The sequence below is a fragment of the Colobus angolensis genome, unplaced genomic scaffold (genome assembly GCF_000951035.1).
Source record: "Colobus angolensis palliatus isolate OR3802 unplaced genomic scaffold, Cang.pa_1.0 Scaffold8, whole genome shotgun sequence".
Lineage (NCBI taxonomy): Eukaryota > Metazoa > Chordata > Mammalia > Primates > Cercopithecidae > Colobus > Colobus angolensis.
In genome coordinates this window covers 562,002-568,709 of record NW_012121820.1, presented here as the reverse complement: position 1 = coordinate 568,709, position 6,708 = coordinate 562,002, and positions in this window count along the sequence as shown.

The window sequence follows — 6,708 nt, the reverse complement described above, 5'->3', positions numbered from 1 at the left end:
TATGGAGATTTTATAGGATTTTTAAATTGATTAAAATTTCATTTCTACAGTGGTCAAAGAATATATTCTGAGACTTCATTTTTTTTGGCATTTGTTGCAAATCAATGGCCCAGAACATGATATATATTTGTAAATTGTCTGTGTCCTTAAAACAAATGTGTGTTCTGCAGTTGTTGGGTTCAGTGTTATACATATATCGGTTAGGTCAAATTTGTGAATCATGTTTTTACAATTTTGACTTTCAAAAAACTTTTTAGTTTTAAATATAACACACCTTCAGAAAATCACATAAAACAACGTACTGCTTAATGAATTTTTATAAGGTGAATATTTTTGCAACCACTACTCATGTAAGAAGATAGAAGCTTGCAAGCAAGTGCCCACTGCTAATCGTAGCCATCCTCTTACCCCACACAAATGTCTACTATTCTGACTTTTATAGTAATGACCTTCTTGTCTTCATGATTTTGTCACCCAAGTATAAATACCTAAACACTACAGTTTAATTTTGACTTTTTAAAAACTGTTTTTATATGTCTCTTAATTTGTAGTTTTCCTCTTCTTCTGTCTCATAATTTGTTTTAAAAAACCAGGTCATTGGTAGAGTTTCTCTTATTCTGGACTTTTCTTTTCTCTTTTTTCTTTTTCTTTTCTTTTTTTTTTTTTTTTGAGACAGGCTCTGTCACCCAGGCTGGAATGCCCTGATCTTGGCTCACTGCAGCCTCAACCTCCTGGGCTCGGGTGATCCCCCTCAGCCTCCTGAGTAGCTGGGACTACAGGTGCACCACCATGCCCAGCAATTTTTGTATTTTTTGTTTTTTATTGAGACACAGCTTCACCATGTTGCCCAGGCTAGTCTTGAAGTCCCAGGCTGAAGCAATCTGCCTGCCTCAGCCTCCAAGGGTGCTAGGATTATAGGCGTGAGCCACTGTATTCTGAATTTTGCTGATTACATTTCCATGGCATAATTTAACATACTCCTCTATCCTCTGTATTTCTTGTAGATTGGTAATTGACGCTAGAGGACTAATGAGAATTATGTTAGTTTTGTTGTTTTTTGACAACAGTCTTCATGAATAGTTGCTTGTTTTTTATTTTTTTCTATCAGGAGGCACAAAATGCCTAGAATTCCCTCTTTATGAGTTTTAGAAGGTATTGGTGTTCAATGTCTAGGTGCATTAATTCATTCAAGGTTGCAAAATAGTGATATTATAGTTCTATCATTCCTCCTTCATTCATTTGCTGGAATAATTCTAGAAAGAGAAAATTTACCTCATCTACTATTTAATTCCCAATTGTACAATTCAATAGAAAAGGCAAGATAAATGCTTGATCATTTCCCTTTCCCTACCAGTTTTCCAAATAAAGAGTTGGTTTCTCAGCAATCCTCCAAGGGTAACCAATTTGTATTTTGTGTGTGTGTGTGTTATAATGAACCAATGGATTTAAACATATTTGATGTGTTTCATACATTGCAGTAATTACCCTGGATATTCAAATTGTCCCATATTTGAACAGTTGGGCAGTTGGAGAGCTAGTTGGCTCCTGTGTTTCTGAAAGCTTCTTTTCCATCTGGTAAAATGAGATCCTCCAGGCTTGTCTTGTACAATTCTTGTCCCCGACATTTTTCCCTGAAGCAGTGGTTTCTTTTAGTGGAAAATGATACATTACTATCCAAATATGGTTACTGAAAACAGTTGGAAAGATTATTCTGTGTGTGATCTCTCACCCCATTCTACTTCGCCCTGCTCTTGCTCTTCCTCTTCCAGGGAGCATACAGTTAGTTTCATATGTGCACTTTTTCTTTTATATCCCTCATGCAGTCTCAGTTTTACACACACACACACACACACACACACATACACACACATCGAAATGCCATTCCTTAGGAGTTTCCTAAGAAAAGGGTATAGAATTAATATCCCCTGAGTTTTTTAACATTTTGCATGTAATTCTTCTGCAATATTCATATTAAAAGTTAATTTGGGCTGGGTGTGGTGGCTCACACCTGTAATCCCAACACTTTGGGAGGCTGAGGCAGGTGGATTACCTGAGGTCAGGAGTTCGAGACCAGCCTGGCTAACATGGTGAAACCCTGTCTCTACTAAAAATACAAAAAATTGGCTGGGTGCGGTGGTTTATGCTTGTAATCCCAGCACTTTGGGAGGCTGATGCGGGTGGATCACCTGAGGTCAGGAGTTTGAGACCAGCCTGTCCAAAATGGTGAAACCCTGTCTCTATTAAAAACATAAAAAATTAGCCAGGCATGGTGGCGGACGCCTGTAATCCCAGCTACTTGAAAGTCTGAGGCAGGAGAATTGCTTGAACCTGGGAGGCAGAGGTTGCAGTGAGCTGAGATTGAGTCACTGCGCTCCAGCCTGGGCGACAGAGAGAGACTCCGTCTCAAACAAACAAATAAAATGTTAATTTGACTAGATAAACAAAAAATCTTGGCCTTTATCTTCTTTCCTTGACTATCTTAAATATCTTACTCATTTTCTTCTGACATAAAATGTTGCTATCAAAATGTTTTTTGACAAGCACATTTTCTTTTTCCTGTAAGTTACTTGGTCTTTTTACCTATATATCCAAAAGATTTTTCTCCTTTTTTTCTAAAGTATAATATTTAGTTTCTCCAGTTATGGTGTGCCCTTTAGATTCCTTTCAGATTTTTTGTGTGTTTTCCTCAAAGTTTTGGGGAAAAAATGCATTACTCTTTCCTAACTATAATTTTGGATTTGTCTATTTTTTATTTTAGTTCTAGTTGCTTTCTACATTTTTGAGTCAATGCTATTATGTACATGCAAATTTAGATTTGCTAGATCTTTCTGGTAAATTAAAACTATTATTATAATAAAAGACTTCTTTACCTGTAGTAATGTTTCTTGCCTTTAAATCTATTTTTTTCTGATATTAATACCCCAACTTTCTTTAGGTTTTTGATTGCTGTATCTTTTTTCATACTTTAACTTTTATCATTCTGTTTCTTAAGCATGCTTCCTGCAAGCACCTTATAATTGGGTTTTGTTTTTTTTTAATTAAGCCAGACAATTTTTATATTTTAATTAGAGCATTTAGCCCATTTATATTTAATATAATTACTGATTCACTTGAGTGTAAATGTTATTATTTACTCTCTCCTTGCCTCAATTAGTCTATGTTCCCTTTTCTTTGTTGACTTTTTAAAAATTATTCAATTTTCTCATCTCTTAACTTGATAGTTACTTTTTTTTTTTTTTTTTTTTTGAGACAGGGTTTCGCTCTTGTTGCCCAGGCTGGAGTGCAATGGCACAATCTTGGCTCACTGCCACCAACTGCCTCCCGGGTTCAAGTGATTCTCCTGCCTCAGCCTCCCAAGTAGCTGGGATTACAGGCATGTGCCACCATGCCTGGCTAAGTTTGTATTTTTAGTAGAGACAGGGTTTTTTCATGTTGGTCAGGCTGGTCTCTAACTCCTGACCTCAGGTGATCCACCTGCCTCGGCCTCCCAAAGTGCTGAGATTACAGGCATGTGCCACCGCGCCCAGCCAGTAGTTACATATTTTTAAAAATAAGCTCTTTAGTGGTCAGATATTGCAACATATTTGAGTTACCAAATTCTAAAAGGAATTAGTACATTTACCTCTTCTCAGACAATATGAGTGCCTTAGAAAGACATTAATTCCATTCACTCTGCTTCTGATTTATATGCTATTATTGTTGTTGCGCACCCCCACCCAGTAGCCTATCAAGCTTTCAAAAGCCATGTTCGGTCTTATCAGCTGTCTGTACAATCAGTAAATGCATCTAGGCCCCAGAAACCTGCCTTATCTGCTTGAGTTTCTGCTCTCCAGAGATCTCGGCTCAGTAATTTTTCACTCTCATCTGGGCTCTTTGATGCCTTCAATAATTTCCATATTTAGTCCAGCTTTTCTAGTTGTTCTTGGTGGGACAATTGTTCTGGTTTACCTATTCTGACATTAGTGGAAAAAGAAGCTCGATACTACTAACTATACTTGATGAAGACCCATTGAGCAGGCATAGAGTATGGCTGCCAGCAAAGCAGTCTAAGCCCCATAGCTCCTCAGAATCTGCAATGTCTGGGAGAGGTGATTCATGGCCCAGCCTGTGATGTTGCATCTGGAGTCAGAGGTGTGTGCTAGCCAGGCCTGGGAACTGTATGTATTGCTTAGCTGTCTCAGTAATGGTGTCTCTTCATCCACAAGGGCACCTGAGGCAGCCCGTGCTATGCTGAGATTTTGGATCTGTGCCCAGGGCCCAGTGCCATGGAGGTCTACCTAGAAAACAGTCTCTGTTCTACCTTCACCAAGATAGATACAGTGAGCGCTCGGTGCAGGTTCAATGCCCTGTAGTTCAAAGACAGGAGTCTGGGCCAAAGGTTGGTGTTATACCTCATCCTTGCCAGGGGCTGAGGAAGGGTGAGAGATGGGCCACTCCTGGAGCTACTGCTTCATCTTCTCATGAAGGTGAATGACGCTGCCACTGCAGGTAGGGGCTCAGAAAGGACAGAGCTCCAGCCTACGACCTTCACACCTTGCACAGCGCCATTTTATCGGTGTTATGGACTGAATTGTCTCCCCCCAAAATTCCTGTATTGAAATCCTAACCCCCAACACCTCAGCATGTGACTGTATTTGGAAATCGGACCTTTATTTATTTATTTATTTATTTTGAGACAGAGTCTCACTCTGTCACCCAGGCTAGCATGCAGTGGCGTGCTCTCAGCTCACCTTCGCCTCCCAGGTTCAAGCGATTCTCCTGCCTCAGCCTCCCGAGTAGCTGGGATTACAGGCACGTGCCACAATTTGCCTGGCTAATTTTTGTATTTTTAGTAGAGATGGGGTTTTGCCATGTTGGCCAGGCTGGTCCCAAACCCCTGACATCAGTTGATCTACCCATCTCTGCCTCCCAAAGTGTTGGGATTACAGGTGTCAGCCACCTCGCCTGGCCTGGAAATCAGAGCTTTAAAGAGGTAATTAAGGTTAAGTGAGGTCATGAAGGTCTGGCCCCCATGGTGTCCTTACAATAAGAGGAGGAGGAGACTCTGTGCCATGTATACACGGGCACAGAGCAAAGCCCATGTGAAGGCAACACAGAAGGTGAGCACTGCTGAAGACAGGCACTGCAGAAGGCAGGCACTGGGCACTGGAGAAGGCAGGTACTGCAGAAGGTGAGCACTGCAGAAGGTGGGCACCAGGTGAAGGCACTGCAGAAGGCGGCCAGCTGCGAGCCGAGGAGAGGAGCAGCAGGAGAAACCAACCCTGCAACACCTCCATCTTGGACTTCCAGCCTCTAGAACTGAGAAAATGAATGTCTGTTGTTGACACTGCCCAGTGTGGTATTTTGTTATGGCGGTCCTAGTACACAAATACATTTGGGGTGGGGTCAGACACTCAGTTGACAGGAGGGTGTTGGTGAAAGTTTCCATCCTCCCTGGAAACACCCCACCCACGTGGTCCTGAGGTGTCTGGCTTTCAGAAAGTGACTCTCCCCAGTACTTCATTTGCTCCGTTTGTTTCTAAGTGTGTCTGGGTCTGTTTCCAGCCTTACTTTGTCTTCCTTTACCAACCACCTCCTTCCAAATAAGAAGATTCTAGCAGGTCCATTCTCAGAGGGCAGAAAACCCAGATCTCTGGAGTTTCTGTCCTGAGAGGACCTGGCACCTAACTTCCTGACTTGACTGCTGGAGGGACCTGGAGGACTGTTGATTGGACTTGCTCCTTCATCGGGTCCCCACACCGTGAGTAGCAGGACTAGAGCCTTGCTGCATTATGGGCTTCTTTACTGGCTGGCATACATTTGGCCACTTCTGGCTGTAAACCTCTTGCACAGCTGCGCTTCTTGTTTTGATTCTGTGATCACTATGGTTTCTGAGATGTCTGAGGAACAACCTGAACAAAGCTGTGGCCCTTGCCCTCCTGACCATGACAGCCCAGACCTAATCCCTGGGACCCCCAATCCACTGGCGAGGGAAAGCCAGTGAGTGCTTGAAGTGTCACACACTCCCCTGCCCCCAGGGCAGTGGAGCAAGTGAGGAGCCACTTTGTCACTCCCAGGGCGATGGCCCCACCTGTCTCCTGTGGCCTCCGGGGCTGTGTGCGCGTGTGTGGGTGTGTGTGTGCACCTGTGTGTGTTGCTGGTAGTGAACATGCCCTCTGGTGGCCCCCGCAGACAGGCTTGCTGTTTCTTCCCTAGATGTTAGCCTCGCCTCTTTTTTTTTTTTTTTTTTTTAACCTCTTCCGCATCTGCTTAACCTCAGTTCCAAGTAAACATGCAAGGGACAACAGGCTTCCCCAGGGCCCCCTCTCTTTGCTAGTCCTAAGACCTAAAAGACCTCGCTTTAATTCTTCCAGCCTGAGCCTTTGTTGTAGGTAATTCTAGCTACCTGATTCAAACGCGAGAGTAATGGTTTTTGCACCTGAGTCATGTACAAACCTCTGTTACACAAAGGAAACCAGAAGTCATATGATTCCCTAGGGATGACTGAAATTATTTTGTTTATCATATTACTTAAATAGGTACGAACTTTCTTTTTTTGAGACGGAGTTTCACTCTTGTCACCCAGGCTGGAGTGAATGGCACTATCTCGGCTCACTGCAACCTCTGCCTCCCAGGTTCACGGGATTCTCCTGCCTCAGCCTCCTGAGTAGCTGGGACTACAGGCGCCCGCGCCACCATGCCCAGCTAATTTTGTATTTTTAGTAGAGA